Consider the following 23,634-nt stretch of genomic DNA (forward strand, 5'->3'; position numbering starts at 1 on the left):
CTGGTTAACATCTGCAGTTAGCACCCACTAGGTCTATCTGTCCTCCCTGTTAACCTAATTTGGGACTTTATTATACTTTTTAAATGTCTCTCTTCTTTCCTATTTTGAGTTCCGTTACAAAGTCTTTCTCTATGCACTTAGCCTTGGGAGGCACCATGCCTGATCCTGGCCTTCCCCCATCAGCCACTAAGCATGTGGATGGGCTGGGGGCATCCAGGACAGTCCCCTCAAATAAGAACAGCCAGGAAAGGGTGAAAGTCAGGGACAATTACTCCTGGAGACTTTTGAGATTTCCTGAAGTTTGTTTCTTGTTTTACCTCCCCAGCGGTTGTCTTTGGGTGTGTGTATACGTATGTATATGACTCTATTTCTACTGTGCAGTGAAAGTGTTAGTGGTTCAGTCATGTCTGACCCTTTGTGACCCATGGACTGTGTAGCCTCTGTCCATGGAATCTCTAGGCAAGAATACTGGAATGGGTAGCCATTCCCTTTTCCAGGGAATCTTTTTGATCCAGGGATCAAACCTAGTCTCCCACATCACAGGTAGATTCTTTACTGTCTGAGCCACCAGGGTGGTGGCCTTTAAAAATAAAAATGACATTGTATGCTTGTCGCTGAAACAGCAGAGGGTGAAACTGAGGGGTGGAATTCATCCCTCGACACTATTCTGAAGGTCAGTCTCAGCCAAAACAGGGGCTCATGGTGAAGAGTCATCAGAACCCTGGGAAGAAGAGGTAAGCAAGAGCCATCCTTGGGACTTGTGTTATCAGTCAGAACGGAAGGGCTGAGAAAGGACCCTGCTTGGGACCGAAAAGAGAGGGTTTTCACCAAAAGAGAAGCCCAGCTCCCCAGTACTTCTGTGGCATTATAGCAAGCCATTTCTGCACATTTGTAGAGTAAGTGAATGAGAGTCCAAGTACTCTAGAACAAGACTTTGGGGCTCTCTCCTGGAAGCACTGCTGGGTTTCAAGTCAGAAGGCTAGGAGTCAAGTCTTGGCTGCTTAGACACCTAGCTGTGTGATCGTGAGTCTGCTCTTAAACTCTCTGGCTTCTTGGTTTCTTCCTCTGTGAGGGGTAGTAATACCTGCCTGCCTCCTACCCAGTCAACAGGTATCTGCAGCATACAATTACGCTCCAGGTACCAAGCTAGACGCCTGGAGGAAGCAGCCTCTCGTAGCTTATGCTCTACTTTGAAATTGGATGTGAATAAGCAACTGTAAATGTGACGTTGTCACAGTGGAAAACCTCTGGGACTCATGGGCACATTCGCCAGGGCACCTAACCTAGGCTGGGTGGTTGAGGGTGGGGTGGGGAGGGGAGTCTTCCTTGGGCAAGCAGTTTGAGCTGAGATGCAAAGGATGAATAGCAGTCAGACAGATGGAGCTAGAAGGTGAGACCTGATCACAGGAAAGAAATAGTGGTAAGAAGGTTCAGGTAGGGAGAATGTTACCTGTTGGACCAAGAAGATGGCAGAGAAACAAGGAGTGCAGAGCTACATGGGGAATGGAAAAGACGGTGCTTAGCCTCATGGGCTGTACTAAATGGATTCTAAGGGAGACAAAATGACATGTTAATGAAGTGCTAACATTTCTTGAGCCAGGTACTCTGGTCATCACCTTATGTGTGTCAGCTTATTATTTCCCCCAACAGCCCCAAGGTCACTATTAAATGGTGCAGACAGAATTCAAACTCAAACTCCTGGCCCCTTCCCACTATAATGTGCCTACGTAAAAGCTCTGCAGACTCCAAGGCAGTATGCCAGTGTCACATACGGAGAGTTTAGACCCATAAGGATTCGTTTCTCCCTAAGCTCTTTTGGATATTTCTGTTTTTGAGGAAGGTGTTTCCCAAGGCCACAGAGAATGTGGGGGAAAAAAATGAAATCAGCTTCTGTTTAAAGAAACTTCTTTTAAAGGAACAAATGACTCTTGGTCAGGCTGTTTCTCTCTGGTCAACATCCTGGCAGGAAACTTCCAAGCACAAGAGACTTGAGAAGGAAGGAATGTTTTCTTTGCCTCTAATTTAACTTCCTGTTTTTGCTTTCAAAAATTTGCATAGATTTTCTTAAATGCTTTTAGGGAACAGTTGGTTGTTTTTTCATTGTTTCCATGAGATGAGATTTTTGTTGGTAGAGATCAGCCATAGAAATTGCACGGGACCAGCCAGCTTGAGTTGCCTGGATGTAAACTCTGCCAGCTCCTCTCTGAAGGCTATTCTGTGCCCCTCCCTCCACCTGTTCACTTGGAAATACTCCTACCTCTGTGGTCTCACTCGAGCCCCACATATTCCTGAGGCACATGGTCAAGCTTATTTGTTGATATGCCTGTTGTTCTACCAACTGTCAGCTCCTTGGAGGCAGGAACTATCTGACCCATCTGTCCATCTCAGTGCTTACCTGGTGCCTGGCACATAGCAGCCACGTCATAGCTGCTTATGGAGTGAAAGAGCAAACGATGACTGCTTGAAGGGTCGCAGCCTTGATGTAGTTAGTGCCTACTCTGGACAAGCACTGTGCCCATGGATTGCATACATCGTCTCATTAAAGTCCTACAAGCCTGCCATGCAGTTTCTCTTACTCCCCACCTTTCAGATAAGGCAAACCGGGGCTCAGGAAGCTAACAGTGGCGCCAGGATCCAGCTCGGGTGTTCTTTCCCATCACATCTCTTAGCCTCCTCCCTTAAAGTGGCAGATGGAGGAAGTCAGCAGCTCAGAGCGTTTGCTGATCCTAGCCAGTATGGGCAAGTATTTAGAAGCTGTCTCTTATTTTGCTTTGAGGAAACTCCAGCAGGATGAAGTCATAGAGACAATAACTGCCTTGACTTTCTGCGATCTCTCCTAGGTGAGGCAGCGTGGAGTCAGGGAAGGAAGGAGGCTGCAGGTCCACTAGGCCAGGGTTCGAATCCTGGCTCTGTCACCGCCTGTGTGGCTCTGGCAAGGTGTTCAACAGCTCTGTGTCTCTTACAGAGGGATAACCACACCTCCCACATGGGAGCGAAGAGTGCATCAGAAGTTTCAGGTAGAGGGGTCAGGGCCCGATGAGTGCTGTGTGTGTATGGCAGCTGTCTTTAATCTGAAGATGCTGGAGAGTGATGATGTCACCACATCGGTGGCCGTGGCTGACCCTGTCCTCTGGCTTTAGCAAGCACAGGGCATCAGGTCAGCTCATTCCCCCGGCCTGCAACACCCTTGCCCTCACTCACTCAGATGGCTTGCTCCTCCATGAGACATCTTCCCTTACCTCCTTTAACCCAGTTGCATGGATGGTTGCTGTTCGTTTGTCTGGTGACTGATTGGTTGTTGGTTGGTTTGGTTGACTGGTATAAGGGGGATCTTGGAATCTTGACATAAACCAGGGGATGACAAATTAGAATATGTAGGACAGATTTATCCCTCCCTCTGTTTTTGGCCACTAAATAACAAAGATTTTTACATTTTTAAATGGTTGAAAACATTTTTTAAGAGGATACAATTGGGGAATTTCCCTGGGGACCCAGCGGTTAAGACTTCACACTTCCAGTACAAGACGTGTGGGTTCAATCCCTGAGCAGGGAACTAAGATCCCACATGGCACACGGCACAGCCAAAAAAAAATTTTTTAAAGAGGAAAAAAAGATTAAAAGAATGCCATTTTATGAAAATCACATAAAGTTCGAACTTCAATGTCCATAAAATTTTATTGGACACAGCCATGCTCATTTGCTTACATTCTGTCTACATTTTGTTTTCTTGTTACAACAGCAGAGGTGAGTAGTTGCAACAGAGGCTGTATGTACCCTAAAGCCTAACATATTCCCATCTGGCCCTTCTTAAAAAAAAAAAAAAAAGTTTACCCATCTCTGGTATAAGCAAACAGCAGCAGAAATGCCCTACCAAACCTCATCCCCTTCCTCCCCATCTCCACCCTATCCCCCATACAGCCTCAGGTCAGAAATCCTTCCCCATTAACAAACTGCAAATACTCCCTGAGAACTTTACAGAGTGCATGCCATTCTTCACTCGTTAATTTTACTGGAAAAATCACACCTGAGCTCAGTGCAGAGGAGAGAAAAAGAAGGTAGATGTAAATGAGGAAGAGAAAGGGAGATAAAGAAGGGAAAGTGGGGACAGTGAGAATAGTAAGCAGATTTATAAAGAAATATGTTCCAAATAAGAAAACCCATAAAAAGCCAGGGAAAGGGAAAGGGTTAACAGATATGTGTAAATTCCCCTACTTTCTCTGCAATTGACACAATCCTATCATCTCTTCTTCAACAAGTTTTGACAAGATGGCAGCAAGAGGCAATAACATCAGTTAGAGAAAATGACTAATTGAGAGACTGTTGTTGACATAATCTGGTATTTATTCAACTAAGGAACTGACCAGCTGACAAAGATGAACTCAAAACTCCTAGTAAAATTTTGCTGTTGCAGTAAATGAGCTAAGGAGTCAGGTGTCTACCAGAAGTTACTGAATCCCACAAAGAAATAGTAGCAACTTCAGCAGTAAAACCTTAATGTTAAAAGATTATAATAATCAACAAGAAAAGCCTATAAAGAATAATAAGACAAGGATATTATTTTTAAAAATAGAAATTTAAAAGTCTACGCATTCACTTGATTAACATAATTCTTATTTTATTGATAAAAAGAAAAACCCCAGTGACTCAGATATGCAGATGACACCACCCTTATGGCAGAAAGTGAAGAGGAGCTAAAAAGCCATCAAGAGGAAAGTGAAACAGGAGAGCGAAAAAGTTGGCTTAAAGCTCAACATTCAGAAAACAAAGATCATGGCATCTGGTCCCATCACTTCATGGGAAATAGATGGGAAACAGTAGAAACAGTGTCAGACTTTATTTTTTGGGGCTCCAAAATCACTGCAGATGGTGACTGCAGCCATGAAATTAAAAGACGCTTACTCCTTGGAAGAAAAGTTATGACCAACCTACATAGCATATTCAAAAGCAGAGACGTTACTCTACCGACTAAGGTCCGTCTAGTCAAGGCTATGGTTTTTCCTGTGGTCATGTATGGATGTGAGAGTTGGACTGTGAAGAAGGCTGAGCGCCGAAGAACTGATGCTTTTGAACTGTGGTGTTGGAGAAGACTCTTGAGAGTCTCTTGGACTGCAAGGAGATCCAACCAGTCCATTCTGAAGGAGATCAGCCCTGGGATTTCTTTTGGAAGGAATGATGCTAAAGCTGAAGCTCCAGTACTTTGGACACCTCATGTGAAGAATTGACTCATTGGAGAAGACTCTGATGCTGGGAGAAATTCGGAGCAGGAGGAGAAGGGGACGACCGAGGATGAGATGGCTGGGTGGCATCACAGACTCAATGGATGTGAGTCTGAGTGAACTCTGGGAGATGGTGATGGACGGGGAGGCCAGGTGTGCTGTGATTCATGGGGTCGCAAAGAGTCGGACACGACTGAGCGACTGAACTGAACTGATGGTAACACAAAAGAAGATCTGGTTTCATCCCTGGCGCCTATGGAACTCATGGCAAGATTTCTAGACATAGACATGTGCATGCATGCATGCTAAGCCACTTCAGTCGTGTCCAACTCTTTGCGACCCTATGAACTGTAGCCCATCAGGCTCCTCTGTCAATGGAATTCTCCAGGCAAGAATACTGGAGTGGGTTGCTGTGCCCTTCTCCAGAGGATCTTCCCAACCCAGGAACTGAACACATGTCTCTTACATCTACCTATAATGACAGGTGGGTTCTTTACCACTAGTGCCACCTGAAAAGCCCAAGCATACACATAGGGATTGTTAAAAAGCAGAATAAGTATAGCAAGACATTTCTACTTTTTAAGACAAAGACCAGAGATAAAGACCCTAAAAGCACAAGTGTTTGCCAAAGTCAAGTCCCTGCGGGCTTTGGTTTTTTCCAAGTATGCACTTGATACAGAGGAGAGATTTAATCTAAATAGAATTCACTGAGGGATGAGGAAAGCTAAAAAAGGCTCATTTTCTCACCTTCAAGGAACTTGCTAGTAATAAAAGAAGATGAAAAGGAGAAAGCAGAAAAGCAAAGCAGTACAAGCAAGAAGATCCATGCACTCCAGTGTTTACCGCAGCACTATTTATATACCCAGGACATGGAAGCAACCTAAATGCCCATCAACAGATGAATGGATAAAGAAAGAGTGGTACATATATTCCACAGAATATTATTCAGCCATTACAAAGAACAGAATAATACCATTTGCAGCAACAAGACAGACCCAGAAGTTGTCGTGCTGAGTGAAGTAACTCAGACAAAGAGAGACAAATATCATATGATATCACTTATATGTGGAATATAAAAATGGTGCAAATGAACTTATCTACAAAATAGAAATAGGGGTGTAGAAAACAAACTTACAGTCACCAGGGAGGAAGCAGGGAAGGAGGGATAAATTGGAAGCTTGGGATTGACACACACTTATTACTGCGTATAAAATAGATAACTAATAAGCACCAATTGTAGAGCACGGGGAACACCACTCAGTACTCTGTAATGGCCCATACGGGAAAAGAATCAGAGTATATATAGAAACTAATTCACTTTGCAGTATATCTAAAACTAACCCAGCATTGTAAATCAACTGTACCTCAGTAAAAATTATTTTTTAAAAAGGCAATACAAGCAAAAAGACGAGTACACTGCTTGCAACCCTGTGCATGCCCCGGTTCATTCAGCACGCGCTTACGCTCAGGCTCTCCCGATCCAGAGGTCCGTCATCTCCCATTTAGAAGCGTTTCTTCACAAGTTTATGCAAGACCTGTAAAAGGCACCCCAGTGGTTGATTTCTACCAATTAGATAGCAAAAGGGGGAAGAGGAAAATTAAACCCTTTCTAATCAGCACTTCTCCAAACTGCCAAGGTCACACAAAGAGAACAAGCTAGTCCGAGAAACTGTCACAGCCGTGAGAAGCTCAAGAAGCCACAATAACTAAATGTGTCACCGTGTCACGGATGGGGTCCTGGAATGGAAACAGGATATTGGGTAAAGACAAAAGAAATGCAATTAAAGTATGAACTTTGATTAATAGCGTATTAATATTGGTTGATGGTGACGAATCTATCACAGTAACAGAAGATGCTAATACAGAAGAAAACTGCGCAGAGTCTGTAGGGGCTCTGTGTGCCGGCTTCACAACTGTTCTGTAAATCTAAAACTGATCTGAAAAGTAAAGCTCATTTTCCCAAAGAAGGAATTATTCATTCAGTGAACATTTAGAAAATGACTCTGAGTCAGGCACTCTGCCATGCATCTCACTTGAAGCCTGGAATTCTGGTGAATTTGCATCCTCCAAACTTTCCGATTGTCTCATCACAGGAAAGGTTAAAGGAGTCATCTGTCCCCTTGACCTTGCAATAACCAATGTCAGTGTTTTACAGAAGACAATTAATTCACTGTGAGATTTAATGGGTGTTGCAGAGGGGGGAGGGGCAAGAGGGGTAGTCTTTGGTTCAACAAATTTCAGAAAAATTGTTGTTTAGTCACTAAGTCAAATCTGACTCTTATGCGACCCCATGAACTGTATAGCCCGCCAGGCTCCTCCATCCAAGGGATTTTCCAGGCAAGAATACTGGAGTGGGTTGCCATTTCCTTCTCCTAGATATCTTCCTGACCCAGGGATTGAACCCTTGTCTCCTTCACTGGCAGGCCAATTCTTTACTACTGAGCTATGTGGGAAACTCTCAGAAAAATTAGATTAAAGCAAATAAACACATTTGTTTATAGAACCTCTCAGAGCCTTGATTTTGCTTATGCATATTGTAACTATCCCCCCGAAATCTATATAGTGCAGCATGTCCCCAGCTTATTTGCGGTGAAACTTTCTTATTGCAGAACACTTTTGGGGACTAACTTCCTCCTGATCATATTTTGGAAAGCACTGTGCAACCTAAAAAGAAGATTGCAATAGCTGAAAACTGCTGAAGGAGAGGCTTGGCACCATGAGTTTAGAACAAACACAATGAAAATGACCTCACCAGTCATTACTGATTCTTAATTGATTGCCTCAGGGATCTCAAGAGCCAAAAATTTTGCCAAACTAATTGCTGAAAATTTTTCGTTGTATGCTCAAGGCCTTAAACAAGAGCCTAATGGACTGTGTATCTTGTTAAATGTAACTGCATGAGGAAACTATTAATGTTAGACTCAGTTGATGTCCTCCATGGCTAAACAAAAGGCATTTGTAACTCAATTCTTTGAAAAGTTACACAAATTTGAGTGGGCAATGAATATTTGGTCTAGATTAGTTAATGCTGAAATGAGTAAATCCTCCCTGTTTTGGGGAACAAAGACAATCCGGTCGCATATAGCTGCAGACACTCTAATGTACCTTGGACAGCTAGAATCTTAAGAACTCATATATGGAAACTGTACATTCTGTTCCTTTAGACATGCAACTTTCTGAATCTAAATTACGTTTTAATTTAACCAGTTTGGGCAGTTGTATCTCTTCTGCAGAGATTAAAATAATAATAGGCTCAGACCTGGCAGAGTTTTCTTGCAGATTTGTTTCAGAATAGATGACAGGCAGTAAGACTTGAAACTTGACAACCCTGGCTTTGTTATGGGATACAGATGTAGCATTTTTACCAACCCCTGACTACTTTTAGCACAGTCCTTGAAGAACTGGAAAAATCTTGCTTGAGATGCATAAAAGTGGCAGAAAAGTAACTGTTAAGGAAACAGAAAAACTGTGGTAGTAGAATAAAGTAAGGAATCAGAACTCAGCAGAAAGAGTGATAGAGATGGAGGGTGAAAGAGATCGATTTGAATCCTAGGTCCATCCCATTGAAGCTGAGTTATCTTGGACAAGTGAATTTTGGAACTGCAGCTTCCTTATCAGAAACACGGGAACAATAATGTCACCTTTGCACAGTTCTTGTAAATTACAGAGATAGCGTCTGCAAAGTGCCTTTTACAGTACTCAACACCTACTATACCCTTGGTAAATGTTAATTCTAATAAGAAAATTCTGTGCTCAATCTTAAACAGCAGAGGGTTTAGCAAGGATTCAAGCGAGTACTGGAGCATCACCACAAAATAACTGGAAACCACATTTATAAGAAGAGGAGGGAAAATTTTTTAGGCCAGCTAAAAATGAATGCTGTATGGAAAGAACAGCTTGATTTGCATCAGCAGAGGTTTTTTGGAAGGCAGGCAAGACATAAACTTTTAGCCTTTTGGCATATCTGAACTCAATTACAGTGGTTCTGCTTAAGTCAGATTTGTCAAATGGGCTTCTCTGTACAAAACCTTCTAAAACCAGTACTTTCCTAGACTCAAACAAGAAAACTATTGGATCCTCAAAAATGAGACAATGAAAGGGAAGCAAGAAAATGTTTGCATATTCAAATCAGCAAAGCATTATCCTTTTCTTGGCTAACAGGGAAGCTTCTCACAGTACCACTGAGATGACTCCCTCTTTCCCTGATGCCAAAGCTGCCTAAATGTAAATACAATGATGAATAGGAGTTCCTGCAGATACAGCACCAAATGAGAGAAAGGGTGAATTTTATGGTACATGAATTATGGTATTGAATTGTAGCTCAATAAAGATGTTACTAAAAAAATATTCAGAGAATCGTAAGTAGTAGATCTGCCACAATTAAGTAAAAGTAGGTTTTTCAATAATAGTTTATATATATTGAGTGCTTATTAAGGACCAGAATTTTTCTAAGTATTCTCCATGTATTAATTCATCTGATCCTTGTAATTACCCTGTAAGGTAAGCACTCTTAGCCCCCACAGATAAACTGGCTCGCTTCATATCACACAGTAGTAAACGGCAGAACTGGGGTCAGAACTCGGGCCATCTAAATCCAGAGCCCTATTTCTTAACCAACTCACCACTTATGATCTTAACCACCATACATACTACACCATGCTGCTTTCTTGAATATATGGAGTCCATTATTAGAACACAATTGTTTGGAATCCAATTCAAATACTACTATATATTCTAACAAATAAGTGCTGGGTAAGAGGAAATTAATATTTAACTCCATATAGCTGTATATTTGGCAGAACTAAATAATATAATCAAGAATAATCAGCCTACAGTCAAAGCCTGGTTTGACAAAATATGAGAGGTTATAAAATAGAGCAAGTCATTACAGACAAAAATCTCTTCCTCCCAGGCTGATTGATGTTTGTCATTCTGCTGTATGCCCAGCTAAATTTTTATCAAGAAGAAAAATCATGCAATCAGAGAAGATGATAAATTACACATCTTGTAAACATTTAGTAGCCTAAACAAAGTGATTTGGCATCAAGATAAAATATAAATGTCTTCAATAACCACTGATGTGTAACTGCCATTACAATTTCATCATGTGAAAAAAAAGGACCTTTTTCCTCTGCTTCTATTTAGTTAGTTAGCTAATTTAGTGGGGAAAATTGAAGTCTAAAGGAGAAATGAAGGAAGATTTCAATAGCATTTATTTTTTGTCTTCACAAGAGTAAAGGCATATCATCTGTTAAATGGGACACAAAAGAATAAGGTAGTAACCATTCATGCTTTATAGTAACGGTGACATTTCTTTGCTCTTTTGTTTTAAAATTAAGTTCAAGCGTCCTGCTCGACTAACAGTCACAAACCTAATGTTTTGTGCCTTATAGGCTGCATGAAGCATAGTCTTTTCAGAGATTGATGGTGCTGTTTATCCTAAAAGTTTCCTACATACAAGGACATATTATCACTCTCACCCTGTGCCAAGGTTTCATAGGCTACTGGGACAGCAGAGTGGAGTAAAAACTACATCAGAAGAACAGGCTAGCTGGCTTGGAGGTATACCTGGATTAGAATTCACATTATAAACAAGAGCAGTATGCCTGTGAACTTCTCTCAAGGACATGGAAAAGAAGAAATATGGCAACAAGCTACTTACAGATTGAGCTTCTTCCATTGCTTTCCTCCAAATCTTTCTTATCCAAAACCCCGGGCTTCATCTCCAGCGAGATGCATTTCTGATGCCTTCTGACTTCAGCACCTCTGAGCCTTGGTCCAAGCTGCCCAGACCCATGGAGAACTTGTCGTCTTTCTACTAAGCCCCATCTCCCCATCACCACCCTCAACACATACACACAGGCACATTCTGTGCTTTTTCTTCTTCACCTCACCACTGAACTCACTTAATTCCAGGAATTTATTATTAGCTATCTTTCTCATTCATTTATTTGATAATTTTGTTCAACCAAAATCCTCTCATTTAGAACAAGAACTATGTGCCAAACATTTCGAAAGCAACCTTTAAATGACATTTCTTCTAAGCAGTTTGGCAACTACCATGGCGAACGTGCCCATTTATATGATAACTCTGTCACACTCTCTGTCCTGGAACTAGATAGATAGAGGCTTGCAGGATCGTTGTATCCTCAAGCCCTCTGGACTCGAGCACAACTGGTAATAAATTCGAGTTAACCTACGAAAAGACCGGTGCTGCCAAGAGCAGCTATTCTAGCTACACATCACAGCAAGAGAAAGTAAATGCACTTTGTCTCACATTTCTGAGCCATGCTGATCCAGCCAACTTTTGACTCATCCTCCTCACCCAAACAAACATGGAACATTTATTCCCAACTCAACTTCGGCCAAAAAGAGGAACCCTGAAGTCCAGAATGCTAGTTTGTCATTTAATGTACTTCTCGTTAACTGTGAATTAAAATGACGTCTTAGAACATAGAGACAAGGAGACAGGTTTTGAGTCCCAGATCTGCCAAAAATCAGCTGTGACACCCTGGGCTAGCCACAGCTTTTTGGATCTAATGTCCTCATCTTTAAGATGAAAATGTTTTCAGAGGCTTCTTGAAACCATGAAATAAGGGGCCGCTGTAAGAAAGTGCTTGGAAAATCACAGATGTCTCCAGAAATGTTGACCTCTTACTGCCGTTCGAAAAACCCACAGCATCTTTTAAACCTGATTCCACGTTGATGATTTGGACCTTTAGTCTTTGCCTATCGGCACTAGAATTTAAAATCAAACTTCGCAAAAGACAATCATGGCTGGTCTTCATTGCAGTCACTCCTGCCTCAACCCCCCTGCAATCGGCCTTCCATTCTCATGCAGCTGTACCCTGCCAAGGCAGCCACGAACTTAACTGGCCAAATCTGAGAACTTTTTTCCTTGCGCATCTACTGGTCACTTAATGCTTTCGGTCAATTTCTCTTTCTCCACCTCAGAGACACGACAACAGGGTGCTTTTTCTTGGACTTCTCAGATTCACCTGCTCAAGTCTTCATCTGCGTTGTTTTTTCTCCTTCCACCTCGAGTCTGTGGCAGCCTTCCATGTCCTGATGGCCATTCACCTCGTAGCCTGCCCACTCTCTCCGCACGGCCTCACCCACCATCATAGCTTCAGTGACCACAGTCTAAGCAAGTGACCTCCATTCATAGCGTCAGTCCTGATAGCCTTCCATGCCTGCTGGATGCTTCCACATGGATGGCCTACCAACCCCTTGACCTTGTCACATCTAAACCAGAACTTACTCGTTCTCCCCTGTACTGACTCTTCTTTCTGCTTTCTCTCTCCCTTATCCCTCATGTGGAGTTTAATCCCTTGATTCTGGCAGTTCTTTCCAAATACCTTGGGCACATCCTAGTTGCTTCCTGGGCAGAGTTCTGCATCTGTCTTGTCCCCAGAGTGGGCTGTCCTTATTGACAAAAGGGGGAAGTACACTTTTGATTTGTGACCTGGTTTAATTACATACTGCTTTTAAAATTTCTGAGAAAAAAATCTAGGTGACAAATTTCCACTAAACATGCTTTTATCCATTGTCTTAGGTGCTAGATTTGAATTTATTATGATGATTGAGAGTAAAAAGAGAGACCAAAAGATTATATAATATGTGGTTTTCATATCAGCAGACTGGGGATGATAATGGTTTTCCCCCAGGTATTCATGGCAAAGGTTTTCCAGTTTTGCAAACTTTTGTGCTGTGCTTAGTCACTCGGTTGTGTCTGACTCTCTGTGACCCCCTGTTCTATAGCCCACCAGGCTCCTCTGTCCATGGAGATTCTCCAGGCAAGAATACTAGAGTGGGTTGGCCTGCCCTCCTCCAGGGAATCTTCCCAACCCAGGGATGGAACCCAGGTTTCCCGCATTGCACACGGATTCTTTACCATCTGAGTCACCAGGGAAGCCTTTGTAAATTTCTACTCAATTCAAATTGACGCCTACTTCAAGTGGGGCTCCAGAGTCCAGGTCTTACAGATGGGGGTCTGTTTTACTCCTAGGTGTCTAGAGACCCAGTATCCCCCATAAAATTCATACCCAGCCTCCCACCTCAGTGTCCCTGCCTAATGAACACACCAACCCCAGTGAAGCGTTTCTTTTTTCTGCCATATGCAACCCGCCCATCTGCTCTCTTGTATTTCTGGAACACCTTCCAGGTGTCTCTGCTACCATCAAACCCCTGCCTTCTGCCCCAGAGAAAAGGAACATGCCTGTAGTTCTATTCAAGAACCAGAACTTCAGATGCCCCCAAAGAATGCATGAGGGTTTGATAGGGTCATTTTGAATATGGCATTTGATGCTATTCACATTTTAACATTTGCCCCCCATTTTGTAACCCTAAAAGGTAAATCATATAACTTTCAGCCCCCCTTGATTACTAAACCATGTGCACCCTGTTTCACTTCTCCTGAAGGAGAAATTTTGGCCCACAGACCATCTCCTGCTTCCTTCTCTCCCTCCAGCTCTTCTCCCAGAGGATCTCTCCAAGCTTAATGAATAAATTCAGCCCCAGGACATTTGCCCCCTCTTTTTTAGAGTCTCTCATTACAGCTGCCTTTCACCTAAACTTTCACAACAACAAAATGTCTCGATACTCCAATTCATTTGCTCCCAGGAACTCTGTCCAGCAAACTGACACTGCTGAATTAACTGAAGATGCATGTCTCTCTAATGTGTATTCTCGGACTGTTTGTCCATCACTGTCAATTCCTTTGTGCTAGATTTTTATTCAGAATTGTAGGCATCACTGAGATGTAGTTTATCTGCCAGCAACAAAGGAGGCTCATAGGGAAGGAGGACAGACAATCAGGAAACAGGAAAGTCCCTGTGCTGAGGTCCAGCCTCAGCAGAGTCCAGGGATATCCTCAGGATGGACGATGTCGGTGAATGAAGAAAGATAGAGAAAGACATAAGGAAAGAAGGACATGAGGTGACCAAGCTTCAGTGAGCGAGGCCCGTTTACTTTATTTTCCTCAGGGCTTTTATACCCTGAGTTATACATACAGCAAGGTGAAAAATCCAGAGTCAACTCAACATTCCATCAGTAATAACTTTTATCGATATCAGGTTCCTTCCTGCAAGAGTCTTATTTTTTGTACATTATCTTCTGGCCCAGAGGCCTGTTGATATTTTACGACCTCTTTATGATAAAGGTTGGTCAGCCAGAACAATAATTTTCCCTAAAAGTGTTTCTTCTTAAATTCCTAGCCTGCCGTCACCCTTAAAATACAGAGTTACATTTTTATGGAGCAAAGATTCAGCGGGTTACAGCAAAGAAAGAACTTATCAACTCAAAGTCTAATGTTGCTAATGCTGCTGCTGCTGCTGCTAAGTTGCTTCAGTCATGTCCGACTCTGTGCAACCCCATAGACGGCAGCCCACCAGGCTCTGCCATCCCTGGGATTCTCCAGGCAAGAACACTGGAGTGGGTTGCCATTTCCTTCTCCATGCATGAAAGTGAAAAGTGAAAGTGAAGTCACTGAGTCGTGTCCAACTCTCAGCAACCCCATGGACTGCAGCACACCAGGCTCCTCCGTCCATGCAATTTTCCAGGCAAGAGTACTGGAGTGGGATGCCATTGCCTTCTCCTTGCTAATGCTAAGGCTATTACTTGTTTCTACCACATCCTGACTATATGCACTCCCAGGAACACAACGGATAAGGGATGTGAGAACTTGGCAGCAAGCATAGGCTCAACAATGTTGCAAGAGTCTGGATAAACCTCCCAAGTAAACTAGAATGCTAACAGGGGGTTTGAAACACTCCTTTCATGCCTAGGAGAATTATCAAATAGAGCCCTAAATTAACTCTTTGGTCAGGAACAGCCCTCTGTTAATGTCAGAAGAGTTGATGAAAGTCATGAAAAAACAGATTCTGGTTTTGGGGTAGATGCTCGAGAAGGGGGGCCCCTCGAGGCCTGATCTCACCTTTGTCCATCAGGCCTCTTCCTCATGACCTTTGCCATGGGCGGGATTCTCCACGCTGGCTCCCGGCATCCCTGGATAGACTTGCTTCCCACCTGGAGAACAGCCTGAGTCAGGACAGACAATCACAAGCTGGTTAACTGGGGCACCAGCGGGATGGATCTCCTTCCATACTAATTCACAAAGATGTCTATGCCCCAGTTACCATGGGAAACATTTACTAATTTCTTTGACCTGGTTTTCAGTTTACCTTTTCTACCTGGTCTATAGCCTCCATATTCAAAAGCTCAGGGCAATTCCACTTTATTCAGGACAAGGAATGATCTTTCAGGACTACTCCTAGCTGAGAGTCAGGAGTGGTGGGAAGAGTTCTCCTTTTTCCTCTCTCATCTCCCCACTCTTCCCCACACATCCCTGGGGTCCTCCTAACTGAAGTCGAATTATCCTATCAGCTCTTCAGCCTTGAGCATGGTCAGATAGGTTTTGCACTATGTTAAAATTGAAACATCATGAGAAGAGACACACATTAAATCTTATTAACTAGCCATTTACATTTTGATTAAAAAAATATTTGATTGTATTTCTTTTCTTCTTTCCCACAGAGCAAGTTTTAAGGAAAAAGAGCAAATGGATCATTAACACTGAGGAAGAACAAGTGTCATGGAAGAATCTAGAGTCCAAGTGCCTACATTAAAATCTAACCAAAAGAAGGATCACAGGGGTTCCTTTTTTCCAGTTCTGCCACATCCCCTTGGTCCCATTTGGTCCCCAAAGGACAAATAGCTCACTGCTCTCATCACAATCTAAGACATGGGAGGAAGACAACATAAGTGGATTGCAAGTGGGGAACCAAAAAGAGATCAAGTCAGAGGTTTGGGCTGAAGTGCAATTCCCTAAGTGTAACCTTATTTTCTTATTAGTCAGTAATCTGGTGCAAGTTGATGTTTTCAACCAGTTTTTGTTGTCAGAGTTACAGAACCCAAGTGATGTACAACAAACGCACAGTGGTTCTTGGGGTGAGAAGGGGAAGGAGGAAGTAGCCCAGGGGCCATCATCTTGGAACATTGAGTTTTATTTTTGATTAAAACTTGGCATAGAGATTTCTGAAATGTGAATAGAAAAACAGCCATTTCAGGACTGCAGGCAGTTTTCAGCCTTATGAACAAGGAGATCTACAGGTGAAAATCAGGGCAGGCTATATAATGTGTAGGGCCCAGTGCAAACTCAAAGTGCAGGACCATTGTTCATCAATTTGTAAAAATTCCAAAATGGTGACAGCAGAGCATTAAAACAAACACTCCTTCTAAGTACAGGCCCCTGTGGAATTGCACAGGGGACAGTCACATGGGGCCGATTCATTATTCAAATGTGGAATGTAGAACCTCTTCTCATGTGGAAATAGTTGCAGCATGATTCCAAGTAGCTAAGCTATTGTCTGTAAGCATATGACTTTCACAAAGGCGGCAAGCTAGACTGTTTGACTTAACCACCACATCTGTGAATACAGAGTAGGTGCTCACTAAATATTTGTTGGAGGAGGGGGGAAATGAGCAAACAAACACAAAATAATTTGTGTGCAGGAAGTAGCTGCATCATTACAGATTTGCGTCTGCTTTCAACTTTCCTCTGCAAGAAACTGACCCATTCATTTCAGTTCAGTCACTCAGTTGTGTCTGACTCTTTGCAGCCCCATAGACTGCAGGATGCCAGGCCTCCCTGTCCATCATTAACTCCCAGAGTTTACTCAAGCCCATGTCCATTGCGTCAGTGATGCCATCCAGCCATCTCATCCTCTGTCATCCCCTTCTTCTCCCGCCTTCAATCTTTCCCAGCATCAGGGTCTTCTCAAATGAGTCAGTTCTTTGCATCAGGTGGCCTAAGTATTGGAGTTTCAGCTTCAGCATCAGTCCTTCCAGTGAATATTCAGGACTGATTTCCTTTATGATTGACTGGTTGGATCTCCTTGGAGTCTCAAGAGTCTTCTCCAACACCACAATTCAAAAGCATCAATTTTTTGGTGCTCAGCCTTCTTTATAGTCCAGCTCTCACATTCATACATGACTACTGGAAAAACCATAACTTTGACTAGACAGACCTTTGTTGACAAAGTAATGTCTCTGCTTTTTAATATGCTATCTAGGTTAGTCATAGCTCTTCTTCCAAGGAGCAAGCACCTTCCAATTTCATGGCTGCAGTGACCATCTGCAGTGATTTTGGACCCCCAAAAAGCAAAGCCTGTCATTGTTTTCATTGTTTCTCTATCTATTTGCCATGAAGTGATGGGCCCAGATGCCATGATCTTTGTTTTCTGAATGTTGAGCTCTAAGCCAACTTTTTTACTTTCCTCTTTCACTTTCATCAAGAGGCTCTTTAGTTCTTCTTTGCTTTCTGCCATAAGGGTGGTGTCATCTTCATATCTGAGGTTATTGATATTTCTCCTGGCAATCTTGATTCCAGCTTGTGCTTCTTCCAGCCCAGCATTTATCATGATGTACTCTGCATATAAGTTAAATAAGCAGGGTGACAATATACGGCCTTGACGTACTCCTTTCCCTATTTGGAACCAGTCTGTTGTTCCGTGTCCAGTTCTAACTGTTGCTTCCTGACCTGCATACAGGTTTCTCAAGAGGCAGGTCAGGTGGTCTGGTATTCCCATCTCTTTCAGAATTTTCCACAGTTTATTGTGATCCACACAGTCAAAGGCTTTGGCATAGTCAATAAAGCAGAAATAGATGTTTTTCTAGAACTCTCTTGCTTTTTTAATGATCCAGCAGATGTTTGCAATTTGATCGGTCTCTGGTTCCTCTGCCTTTCCTAAATCCAGCTTGAACATCTGGAAGTTCATGGTTCATATACTGTTGAAGCCTGGCTTGGAGAATTTTGAGCATTACTTTACTACCCATAAGTACAACCATTGCCCATGCTTATGGATATTCTTTAGGACACATTTACTTGAGAAAACCAAATAACTGTTCATGTTAAAGGGTTTGAGATAATCTGAGCACAGGTGGTTCTCTGGAGTTGAGAGTGTAGCCCCAGTTGGGAGCAGGCTCTTCTTATAACTCCTGAAAGGAACCCAGAGCCTTTTGTTCATCTCAACTGTTAGGAGAATCAGGAGTGGGTCTTGGGACATTAGTACAGTAACAGGCTTAAGATGATGGGCACTGCAGTCAGGCTAGCTTCATTATTACCTTATTGGGCAGGTTACTTAATCTTTCAGTACCTCAGCTTTCTAGGGCATAAAATGAAGGGATAGTAGACTGCTGTCTTCACGAGTCTGCTTAAAGTATCAAAGAAGTGTTATGTGTCAAGGCCTTAGAACAGTGCCTGGAACATGGTGAGTGCTATTTAAGTATTTGCTGCTTGCTATAAAGTGAAAAAGGAGAGTGAAAAAGTTGGCTTAAAGCTCAACATTCAGAAAACTAAGATCATGGCATCTGGTCTCATCACTTCATGGCAAATAGATGGGGGAAACAGTGGAAACAGTGTCAGACTTTATTTTTTTGGGCTCCAAAATCACTGCAGATGGTCACTGCAGCCATGAAATTAAAAGACACTTACTCCTTGGAAGGAAAGTTATGACCAACCTAGACAGCATATTCAAAAGCAGAGACATTATTTTGCCAACAAATGTCCATCTAGTCAAGGCTATGGTTTTTCCAGTGGTCATGTATGGATGTGAGAGTTGGACTGTGAAGAAAGCTGAGTGCCGAAGAATTCATGCTTTTGAACTGTGGTGTTGGAGAAGACTCTTGAGAGTCCCTTGAACTGCAAGGAGGTCCAACCAGTCCATTCTAAAGGAGATCAGTCCTGGGTGTGCTTTGGAAGGAATGATGCTGAAGCTGAAACTCCAGTACTTTGGCCACCTCATGAGAAGAGTTGACTCATTGGAAAAGACTCTGATCCTGGGATGGATTGGGGGCAGGAGGAGAAGGGGATGACAGAGGATGAGATGGCTGGATGGCATCACCAACTCAATGGACGTGAGTTTGGGTGAACTCCAGGAGTTGGTAATGGACAGGGAGGCCTGGTGTGCTGCAATTTATGGGGTCGCAAAGAGTCGGACATGACTGAGTGACTGAACTGAACTGAACTGATAACCCTCTTTGGAAGGACACCATCACCTATGGCAATAGTCCCCTTCACTTTGGGAAGGTCATGTACCGACTGCTATATTTAAAATGGATAACCAACAAACACCTATTGTATAGCGCATGGAACTCTGCTCAGTGTTATGTGCCAGCCTGGATGGGGGCTTGAGGGGAATAGAGGAGAAGCAATAAATATGTTTGTGTGGCTGAGTCCCTTCACTGTTCACCTGAAACTATCACAACATTGTTAATCGGCTATACCCTAAAACAAAATGTTTCTGGTATATAAAAAAAATTAAAATTAAAAAAAGCATAGTGAGGCCCCTTCAAGTACCTTTTCCCAGACAGTAAACATTGATGAAGGGAGCAGGCAGAAGAGAAGCAGCAAGCTGGACGCTGCCAACTGGCAAGTGTGAATACTTTCATCCCCCTCCCCCTACCTTAATGAATTGCCCTAGATTGCCAGAGAAGGAGGGTTCTTTACTTGGTGGGGTCTTGGGGTAAGGGGATATCGCAGGGGTTGACAGACTGCAGGCACAGGAACTTCAGGCCCCAGTGCTATGATGGGACTTGTATGTCTTGTATTAAAGGCAGAGTTGTACAGTGGGGTCACCTCAGGTTGATGATCATAAGCAAGGGTTCTGGAGTCAAAATGAATTCAAGTCCTAGTCTACCACAGGGGTCAAAGCTAATCTGACGCTGTGATTAGAACCCAGCCCCGCATCATTATCCTTTCAAAAGCCCAACATTGAACTGTGCATTCTATATCCTTCTAATTTTCCACAGAAGACCAAGTCCATGTTTGAATAACCAGAAAAGTCTTCCATTTCTTGAGGCTGAGAAGTCTCAAGATGGACTTTACTCCCAATACATCCTCTTTCCAGGAGCCCTTGTTCAGTATATAATCGTTTTAAAAAATAATTTATTTTTTTTTTAATCTTTGGCTGCGCTGGGTCTTCACGGCTGTGTAGGCTTTTCTCGAGTTGCAGCAAGTGGGGTCTACCCTCTAGTTGCGGTGGCTTCTCACCGTGGTGGCTCCTCTTGCTGTGGAGCGTGGACTCTAGGGCGTGTGGGCTTCAGTAGTGGTGGGACATAGGTTCAGTAGCCGCAGCTCCCAGGCTCTAGAGCACAGGCCTAATGGTTGTGGCCCAAAGGCTTAGTTGCTCCAGGGCGTGTGGGATCTTCCCAGACCAGGGAATGGATCTGTGTCTCCTGCATTGACAGGCATATTCTTTACCACTGAGCCACCAGGGAAACCCAGCACATAACCTTAACACATAGACTCTGAACACAGCTAACCAATGTAGTTACTATTTTAATTTGCAGGAAAAAAAAAAAAACTTGGGAGAAAATGTCATTTAATTAAAAAACAACGAAGTCTATGGATTTTACAGAAATTTTTGGAGCTATTCAAGAGCAAGAAGACTGAATGCTAAAAGCTGGGACTGGTCTTACTCTCCTAAGAGAATTAAGATCCTAAGAAGAAAACAAAATAAATGATGGTTCTTAGATGGAAGTGTTCAATTATTTCTCTGTCATTTCAAAATAAGGAGAAAGGAGATAAAATATCTTCTATATGTAATTTACATATAGCTACAAGGTATAATGAAAGCATTAGTAAGAGATGTGAAAATGTTGGATTAGGAGAGGAGAAATGATTTTAAATCTTCAGTTACCACCGATTGTGTGCGTTTTTCTGGCGTGTATTCTCCTGTGATCTAGAACAGTCCTATCAAGAATGCTTCCCAAGGCTGGGGATTTCTTTCCCTGGTAGTATGGAAGGCTGAGGGCTGGACCGAGTGAGGATGCAGGTGCTTTAGTTTGCATTCTAGCACCAGTCACCTGGACTGCCTGGAATACACGTCTTTTCATTCTCCATTTGGGAAACTCCTACACATCTTTCAGTACTCAGCTCAACGGCTGCCTCCTCTGGGAAGCCTTCAAGGAAAGACCCCCAGGGAAAGTCTCTGAGTTCTCATATACTTCACTTATATCTCTTTTATAGTATTTTTGCTGTTTCATAATTTTGGTTTTTCATACATGGTTTTCTGACTAAAGTATAAGTTTATTGAAGGCAAGCGGACCTGCTATCTTTATTTCTCGGGCACCTAGCGCAGTATTTGACTGATTAAATGATTAAGTTGAATGAAGAAGCTATGTCACCATAGGCAACTAAGTACTTTTTGGTATTGCATTTTCTTCATCTGTAAAAGGAAGGCATTTGTCTTTTTTCTCAAATTCCCATTCAGTTCAAATGCTCCTTGAGTGTAAAATATTTAGTTACAGATGTTCCATCCAGCCCTTTTCTAGGGGGTAGGGCAGGTAGAGTCACCTCTGTGATCTGCCATCTCCCCTTTGTACCCTCTCCACGCATCTGATTCCCCTACACATCCCAGATATGACTCCTTTTCTACAGACCCTTGCACACAGCTGCTTATCGATAGCGTCAAGGTTAAGAGCATAGATCCTGGAGACAGACTGAGAAGTGAAAGTGAAAGTCGCTCAGTCGTGTCCGACTCTTTGCGACCCCATAGACTACACAGTCCATGGAATTCTCCAGGCCAGAATACTGGAGTGGATAGCCTTTCCCTTCTCCAGGGGAATCTTCCCAACCCAGGGATTGAACCCAGGTCTCCCACATTGCAGACAGATCCTTTACCAGCTGAGCCACAAGACAGCCTGTCTGGGTTCAAATACTGGCTCTAGCCACTTATTAACTATATGACCCTGGAAATGTTATTCAACCTCTCAGTTTCCTAATTTTAAAATAGAGATCATGATGATGATGGTGATGATAATAATAAATGACATCTACCTCACAGGGTGTCTAAGACAGCTTCTGATCAATCAGAATGGATGCCAGCCTTAAACAACCAGCACAGCTATGCTGGACATGGGACTTCACCCCCACCGGAGTCTGTCGTGGCTGTTGACTTGTTTTAGAGAATGGGATGGGGACAGTGAAGCTTTTAGTAAAAGATACTACTGTTGATATTTTCAATAAGGCAGAGGGGGAGGCGTGATTCAAGTCAAGTCCAGGACCTAGAACCCTAACCCCAAGACAGATTTCTAAGCACTGTTGATTTCACAGGCAATAAATAATGAGACTAGGCTGTTCTTTCTGGTTTGTGAGCAGAATATATGTCTATTTTTTATTACAAAATAATATTAGGTGATTTCTCAAGAGTTATGTTTCTCTGATTATATCTGAAACTTAAGAAATTGTTATTTTAAATAAAATATACTGAATAATAGAGTAACCCTTCTCTATATTTTTTCCTATAAATTATTTCTTAAGATTCCCATAAGCCTGGAGGTACATAGAGAAGTTATTATCTGTTCCATTAAAATAGTGATCACTAATCTATTGCATATAAGAGTGTTAAACATGTAAGATTTTTGGCAATTCTTTGGAAACTTACATGGACATTGATGAAACAGTAATATTCTCTGGAAAGGTAAGACAGTAACTCAGATTCTCCATCAATTTCCTGGAATTCAATTGTAAATCTCGGATGATTTTAGAGTCTAATAACTTATATTAAATGGAGCCATAGCTTAGAAATTGCTGCTGTCACAAATAATCTATTACTTCACTTACTCCAAGAATATGAGGTAAGTGACTTTTTAAATTCATAGAGCAAAGTAGAAATAGACATGCCAAGTTCATAGATTAGATATAAAATGATATAGCAGCATCCCTTTGAAATACAAAGCTATTAAGAGCTCTGTAGACCGTCTCTCCTATATGGAAATGAACATGATGCTCAGTCACAAATTAGAATTCCACTTAACAGAATACATGGTGCAGAATGAATAATCTTCACTCAAGCAGTCGACAATTATACTCTCAATCCTCTCTCACTGTTCATTATATTACTACAGACTTGACTTTCAAGGGGAATGCTTGACAGCAGTTAAAACTAACACCTTAAAAATGTGAGTTTGGGTACAGATAGAGATCTATGGAATAGATATTAATAAATAATAACTGGATCTTCTGTCTCGTATTCTAGCTAAGTGTTTATTTGCTGGTGATCTTATTTGACAAGTCCAGTGAAACAGAATTGTATCAACTCATCACTAAATGCAGTTCTTGTGATGCTTTTTTATTCCTGAGAGCAAATGAGGTAAGCAAGCTTTTTTTACTGAACAGATTGATGGAATAACATTTTGGAAAAATTATAGGGAGTAAACAGATGGGAAATGGGGGAAAAGTCACATGGGTAAGAAAAGCCACAAGTTTTCACCACAAAACTATAAGACATAAAGGACAGTTCTTTGGGGAACTCCATAGGTCACTTGATTCAACAACAGTGATGCATTTTCGTTCCAGCAAAGGTTCCAAACTTTGGGAGTACAGGGAGTTTTATGACATATGGCTCTCGGTACCAGC

General features: G+C 42.3%; 1 long non-coding RNA gene across 2 annotated transcripts in view; it reads right to left on the minus strand.

Moving 5' to 3' along the window:
- LOC105609920 (uncharacterized) overlaps positions 1-23,634 on the minus strand; it is a 56,558-nt gene that overhangs the window by 18,311 nt on the left and 14,613 nt on the right. For both annotated transcript variants that reach the window (XR_006060872.1, XR_003590328.2), the window contains exon 2: positions 15,151-15,254. This is a non-coding gene — a long non-coding RNA (uncharacterized LOC105609920). The remainder of the gene's footprint in view (positions 1-15,150; positions 15,255-23,634) is intronic.

The sequence above is a fragment of the Ovis aries genome, chromosome 9 (genome assembly GCF_016772045.2).
Source record: "Ovis aries strain OAR_USU_Benz2616 breed Rambouillet chromosome 9, ARS-UI_Ramb_v3.0, whole genome shotgun sequence".
Taxonomy (NCBI): Eukaryota; Metazoa; Chordata; class Mammalia; order Artiodactyla; family Bovidae; genus Ovis; species Ovis aries.